This window comes from Ictidomys tridecemlineatus, chromosome 2 (genome assembly GCF_052094955.1).
Source record: "Ictidomys tridecemlineatus isolate mIctTri1 chromosome 2, mIctTri1.hap1, whole genome shotgun sequence".
NCBI lineage: Eukaryota > Metazoa > Chordata > Mammalia > Rodentia > Sciuridae > Ictidomys > Ictidomys tridecemlineatus.
In genome coordinates this window covers 171,591,525-171,598,631 of record NC_135478.1, presented here as the reverse complement: position 1 = coordinate 171,598,631, position 7,107 = coordinate 171,591,525, and the positions used below count along the sequence as shown (strand labels likewise).

At 32.4% G+C, this 7,107-nt stretch overlaps 1 long non-coding RNA gene across 1 annotated transcript; it reads left to right on the top strand.

Moving 5' to 3' along the window:
• Window positions 1-331: 331 nt before the first annotated feature.
• On the top strand, window positions 332-6,710 carry LOC144370283 (uncharacterized). Its single transcript, XR_013430219.1, has 3 exons — window positions 332-846; window positions 3,860-3,981; window positions 6,626-6,710. It is a non-coding gene; the product is annotated as an uncharacterized LOC144370283 (long non-coding RNA).
• Window positions 6,711-7,107: the final 397 nt, after the last annotated feature.

Genomic DNA, 7,107 nt, shown 5'->3' with positions numbered 1-7,107 from the left:
TAAAGACAGTGATAATTCTTTGTCAGATATAAGAATAAAATTTGTAAATTATAGAACATTACTATTTTCTGGTAAAATGACTATATGCTGTGTGTAGTTATAAAAATAGGAAATATTATGTGTATATATGTATATGCATATAAATATACTTTTGTATATCACTACAACCACATGCACATAATAAACATTACATATTATCATTATATGTACCTAGTATAGATGATACTTAGTAAATGCTATATTTCATATAAATAAAGAAGTGTATGTTTTAAAATATCTTTAGAGGAGTAAAACAGAATCTTCAAAAAATATCAAATTTTATTACGTTTTCCATCTTATTTTAGAGTACATGATGTGAAGATCCAAAAGGAAAAAATGATTACTGAAGGTCAAATAACTTGGGCCTGAGTGAGAACTGCCAAGTTTACAAATTCTCAGAACCTTTGGGGGCTACTCATCTCCATGTGCCAGTTAAAATGTGACTGGTTATTTATAGATTATCTCTAAATTTGAATAGACTTTAAGTTGGTTTTCAATTGGCAGGAGATTTCTCAATTAAGCTTCTTGATTTAATTTTGGATATATAAATGCTTGCTGTGAATTTGGACACATTCTTGGCTTCAGACAAATCCACAAACCCAATGAAACCAAGGCTTTAATCAAGAGAATAGAAGGAACCTTTGAAATGCTAAACAATGAAATGGAACTGAAGGAATTTCACTCATTTCTCTTTTTCTTTTCTCTTTACCATATAACTTTGAACTGATTTGAAATCCCCTGGAGTGCTACTTCAGCTGAAGAGTTCAGTAGGATATAAACTCCCCAACTTCACAGAAATGTGAAAAGGTAGTATTTTTTTCACTTTCAGAACTGTCCTGATCTACATCTTTTAGAGCTTATGCAGCTTTTGTCTATCCAGGAAATTTTTATTTATATGCATGGCTTTAATTTCATACACTAAAATAAACGGATGAAAACAGAAACAAGAGAGGGCCCACTAATAAGGCAGGCAGAGGAATTTTACAAGGATGATTAAATGGTATGTCTTCTATTCATTAGTATAAGTATCACTATTGTGATTTAAATGCAGGATTTTAGGATCACTATCTCTAACTTACCATATCATTTTAGACCTTTCCTATGTGAATTTTATTATGCCAAAATAAAAAAGAAATAGGCAAATAGAGTATGGAAAAGAAAAATCAATAACTTGACCTTTGTTTACAAGGGTTTTTTGTTTGATCAACATTGTAAGAAAAAGATTCTTTTAGTATAATACTAGAACAATTCATCAATGATTAAGGGGTCAAGTGAGATATCTATTTTGAAAGATACAGAAGAATCCTATAAATTGCTTATGGAAGTCACTTTAGGCTTGCTTAATTCAGAGATTTGATAGATTTTTTAAAATTTAAGATTACATTGGGCATTTTAGAGAACTACATTTCAATACCAAAGAAGGGAAATACTTCAGTTTGCATCATAGTGCTTAGATTCTGCAGAGGATACCATAAAATAAGAAAAAGAAAAGCACACAAAGGAACAACTTCAAAAGAACAAGCCAGGGCAGTGATTCATATATATTTAACACTCCATGTGTTTGAGTGTTTGTTGAAGCCTTTATTCCCTTATGATGCATTTTTATTAAGTGAGGCAGAGAGAGAAAGAAAAGCGGAATTCATAGAATTGCATGGAAGAATAAAAATGAGCTCACCATCACTGCAACTAACATGTCATCTTTGTGGGAAATGCTAATCAGCTTAACTCTCTTTGATTCTTTACCTTGTTCCACCTGGGCTGTTCCTCTCATTCCCTGGACATTCCCATTAAACATGATCCTGGTCCTAGCTTAACATTACTTCTGCTTCTCCAGAATGTCACAGACGCCTGCTGAACGAAGGCCCTTTTAGAATGTCCTGTCTCTGCCTCACAGCCTCTTTAGTCTCCTCCACTAAGTCATTATTACTACTTTTTGTTTTCTCTAAGGAAAGTGATTCCTCCTCCTTTCTTTCAAAACATAATTTATCCTCTTCACTATTTACCTACTCCCATACATCCATATTCTATATCTTCTTCTCTTCAATTTTTTTTTCTTTGAATAAATAAGCTTCCTAAGGCTTCAAGTTACTGTCTTTATTTCTCTCTTTCCCTCACCATCAAAGCAAATTTTAAAAATACACAATCATTATTTGTTCCCCCACTTGTCACTCATTTGTTATTCCTTTAAATTTTATATATGCTCACTCATCTCATATATTTTTATTAAGCCAAATCTTCATTTTGTTTGGGGAAAAAAATTGTTCATTTCTGTTTCTTGTTTGCAAGTAGCAGGTAACAGTTATGCTCAAATTAAGCAGAGAAGTAATTTCTTGGAAGAACACCAGGTCACACAAAGAATTGATGAGAAGACTAATAACATAATTCAAACGTTAAGCAGGAAAAACTCTTAGAACTCAATAATAAAAAGCTTAATTTTTAAAAATTGTCAAATAATGTGAAAAGACATTTCTCTAAGGAATATATACAAATGGCCAATAATCACAAATAAGAGTCTCCATATCATTGTCATCAGAAAGGTAAGCAAAACTACAAAAAAATCTCTTCAATACTCATTGGGATGGCTATAATAAAAAAGACGTTATAAAATGTGCTGGTAAGAATGTGGAGAAAATGGAATGTTCATACATCACTGCTGAGAATGTAAAATGATGTAGCTATTTGGAAAACAGCCTTAGAGTTCCTAAGTGTCCTTTGATGGATGAATAAAGAAAAAAGTGTTGAAAATATGCAATGGAATACTAGTCAGTCCGACAAAAGAAGAAAATATTGTCATTTGTGTCAGCATGGACAAATCTGAAGGACATTATACCAAACAAAATAAAACAAGTGTAGAAATGCATATACTGCAAGATCTTACTTAAAAGTAAAATCTAAGAGTCAAACTTGGAAGCAGAGAGTAGAATAGTGGTTTCCAGGCTGGGAACTGGTGAGAGAGAGAGATAGGCATGTTAAAAGGCACAGAACTTTAATTTTACAACACAAGTAAATTATGGAGATCTATTGTACAGCATAATGTTAATAATCAACAATAATGTAAACTTGAAAATCGCTGAGATTATATCTTAGATGTTATCACCACAAAAAAATAAGTGTGCGAGTTGATAGATATGTTAATTAACTGGGTTTAATCATTTTAAATATATCTACTATAAACATATTGTACATCATAAATATTTTTGTCAATTATACTTTTATGAATCTAGAGGGAAGTACAATCTATTAAGCCAAACAATAAAAAAAAAAAATGTTCAACCTGGAGTTACCATGTATACCCAACAATTCCACTCCTACATAGCCAAGAGCAAGGGAAATGTGAACACATCAAAATATACATATGAGTGTTCATAAATTATAGCATTATTTATAATAACCAAAAGGTTAAAACAACCCAAATGTCCAATAACAATTGAAAGAATATTATCATATAATATTCAGCAATAAAAAGAAGCAGTATATTAATATATGCTCCTACATGGATGAACCTTGAAAACACCATGCTAAGTGAAATAAGCTACTTCCAAAGAATCAAGCAGCACCTTATTTTGTGAGTGTCCAGAATAGACAAATCGGTAGATACAGAAAGAAAATTACCAGTTGCTTGTAGGGATGTCAGAGTTGACTGCTAATAGACACAAAGTTACTATCTGGGTGATGAAACTGCTTTAAAATTAAATTATGGTGACAGTGGCCACCTGTAAATATATTAAAAAATTACTGAATTTATGTAGTTTAAATGAATACAATTTATATTGAACGAATAATGTCTCAATATGATTTTTCTTTTCTTAATTTCATTCAGGAACAAAGGAAAAATTTTCAAGATTATCCATAAGACCAGTGAGTTTTCCATGGTGCCAGTGATCAAGCCACACTTGGGTGCACGCTATCTCTTCCACCAGTGAGCAAAGACACTGGATACTGGTAGGGGCATGAGACTTTAGCTCTCCTAGCTTCTTTGTGATGTCTCCTTCAGACTACTTCCCTAAGCAGGAACATTTGTTTGTTCAAATTTAAAAGAAGTCTCTGAGGTGTAGAGTCAAGGAGTATGCGAGAACCAGTATTTGAATTTTTGTGTAGAATTTTTGTGTAAAACAAAAGTGTCCTTTCCTTTTATACAGAGGGAATTTAGATACTGGGCAGCCACCAAATGACAAATGCTACTCACATTCTCTTAAAAAAATCTTTGGACTCTCTAAATGAACCTTAATCTGAACACTGGAATACTTAAGACTGCACTCTTTCAACCAATATGATTGGTTGAATTTTCTCTTGATTTCTATAAAGGAGACACTCTTCTCTCAGACATGGAAAATAATGTTAATTTTCTATATTTTTTTTACTTTGCATTTTGCCCCATAATCAACATTGTAACATTGTTTTAACCTCTCTAAATAAACCCTGCCAAATTTAAATATAATTATTATTACTGCTCTTTTGCTGTTGGTCAGCTTTTCATTGCTGTGACCAAAATATCCAACAAGAACAACTTGGGGGAGAAAATTTTTACTTTGGTTCATGGTTTCAAAGATTTAATTCATGTTCAGTCAGATCCATTGTTTTAGGTCCAAGGTGAGACAGATCATCATGAAAGAAGGGTGTGTTAAAGGAACACTGCTCCATTCCATGGCAGTCAGAAAGCAGAGAGTGGGAAGGGAGAAAGGGGCGAAAGGAAGAAGAACCTTTCCAGGCATGCCCCCAGTGATACATCTCCTCCTGTCATGCCCCATGTGCCTGCAGATACCACCCAGTCCATTCAAACTAGGATGGACTGATCAGGTTACAGCTCTCATGTATCACCTCTGAACATTAACATGGGAGCTCTGGGAGAACAATTTATATCCAAACCATAACAGACTTCTAACTAGTTTGACCCTGACAATTTGGCACTTAACTTATTATTCCATCAGGAATGTTCTATGAAGAACAATCCCCTCACAAGCCACTGCCAGATCAATCTTCTCAAAGAAAAGCCCAGGTCAAGTTATTGTTCTGTTCAAAACTTTCAGTGGTAAAACATGAACTATACCATGACATGTGTTGAAAGCCCTTAAAATTTCACTGAATCTATCTTTCCAGAATAATTTCCTAATTTCTCAGTCAGATAAAAGATATGTTGACAAAAAGTATTTTCCTCTTCACCAATGTGAATTATACAATTCAGTTGCTTTTAATAATTTTGGAAAACAATAGGGATTAAAAAAATAGCATCATTCCTATAATGCTGAAAATATTACTAGTTCTTTTTACTAGAAAAGCAATAAAACGAGCTTAAATATGGATGCATTTGTGAAATTCTATTGAGAATCTGGTAAAAGTTACTCCTTCAATTTTGTAAGTTATCTTCCCAATCTTGTAAAGAGGCATAAAATTATTCAATATGCTGTAATTTTTAGGAATAGTTGTTCTGAGATACAAGTTATAGGAAAAATCAGCCTTAATAAATCAGATTTAGGCAATTTTTCCTAGAAATATCTTCTTCACTATTAACCACTACCACAAAATAAATGTAATTTCTCTCTTATTTATTTATGTAGTTGAAGGTCACTAAACTTCACATACCAAAAGTCTACAGTTTTATCACTTTTAACATATGCATGCACACCTGAGAAACTATCACCCCAGTTAGAATACAAAACATTTCCATTTCTCTACTCTTCTCACGCCCCTTCATAATTAGTGCCTCTTGTACTCCCATATCTGATCTGCTTTCTGTCACTATAAATTAGTTTGTTTCTATGATCTGAATGTTCATGTTCACCTACAATTATATGTTTAAATCCTAAGCCCCAAGGTGATAGTATTAGGAGGTAGAGTATTTGGGGAGATCATTAGAACCTGAGGGCAGAGACCTGATTAGTGGAATTGGTGCCAAGAAAGCTCTTTGGCCCCTTCACTATGTGAAGACACAGCAAAGCCTCTGTCTTCCATATGTATTATCTGTCTATCTATCTATATCTATCTATCTATCTATCTATCTATCTATCTATCTATCTATCTATCTATCAGAGGTCACTAGACTCCTGTTCTGCCAGTACCTTGATCTTGGACTTCCCAGCCTTCAGAATTGAGAGAAATAAATTTCTACTGTTTATAAACCAGACTGATCATGGAGTTCTGTTAAAGCAGTCTGAATGAGCTGAAACATTTATTCTCTGGAATTTTATACAAATATATTTATAAAACATGTACTCCCCTGACTTCTGTTTTATCTTGCCTTTGGCCTGTTCGTTTGATATATATATTTTATATATATATATATTTTTTTAGCCTGGCTTCTTTCACTTACCATAATGGTTTGAACTTTTTCCACATTTATATGTTAACTGCTGTTTCGTTCAATAACTATATCACTACATGTTTATTTGTTCATATATTGTTGGACATTGGATTATTTATAGTTTTTATTTAAAATAGAGCTGTGATGAACATTTGTAAGAAGTCTGTGTGGCATTTGACAATCCTATAAACTATGTGATAGGATCCCACTGGCTCTTCAATTTCCTGTTTGTTTAATTGTTTGTTTTTATTTTTCACATTCTTCTGGGTATGAAATGGTATCTCAAAGTGATTTGGATTCATGTCCCTAAAGACATGATGATGAAGACTACATTATCTCCACAAGCCATTTATATACTCTTGTAAGTATTAAACTCTTTTGCCTATTTTTGAAAATTTGTATTGTATCTTTTTATTTATTTTATTTTATTTTTTTTATTGTTGGTCGTTCAAAACATTACATAGTTCTTAATACATCATATTTCACAGTTTGATTCAAGCGGGTTATGAACTCCCAACTTTACCCCGTATACAGATTGCTGTATCCCATCAGTTACCCTTATTATTTAATTTTAAGTGTTCTTTCAATTTATTTCTAATTTATGTTTTGTGAATATTTTCCTTTATTTTGTATTTTGCCATTTCATTTTCTTACTGGTATCTTTAGATGAATAACTTTTAAATTTTGGTGAAGTAAAAATTATGTATATTATTAAGTTATATTTATTGCTGTTGCTTTCTGTCTAACCACCTAAAGTTTGCAAAATTTTT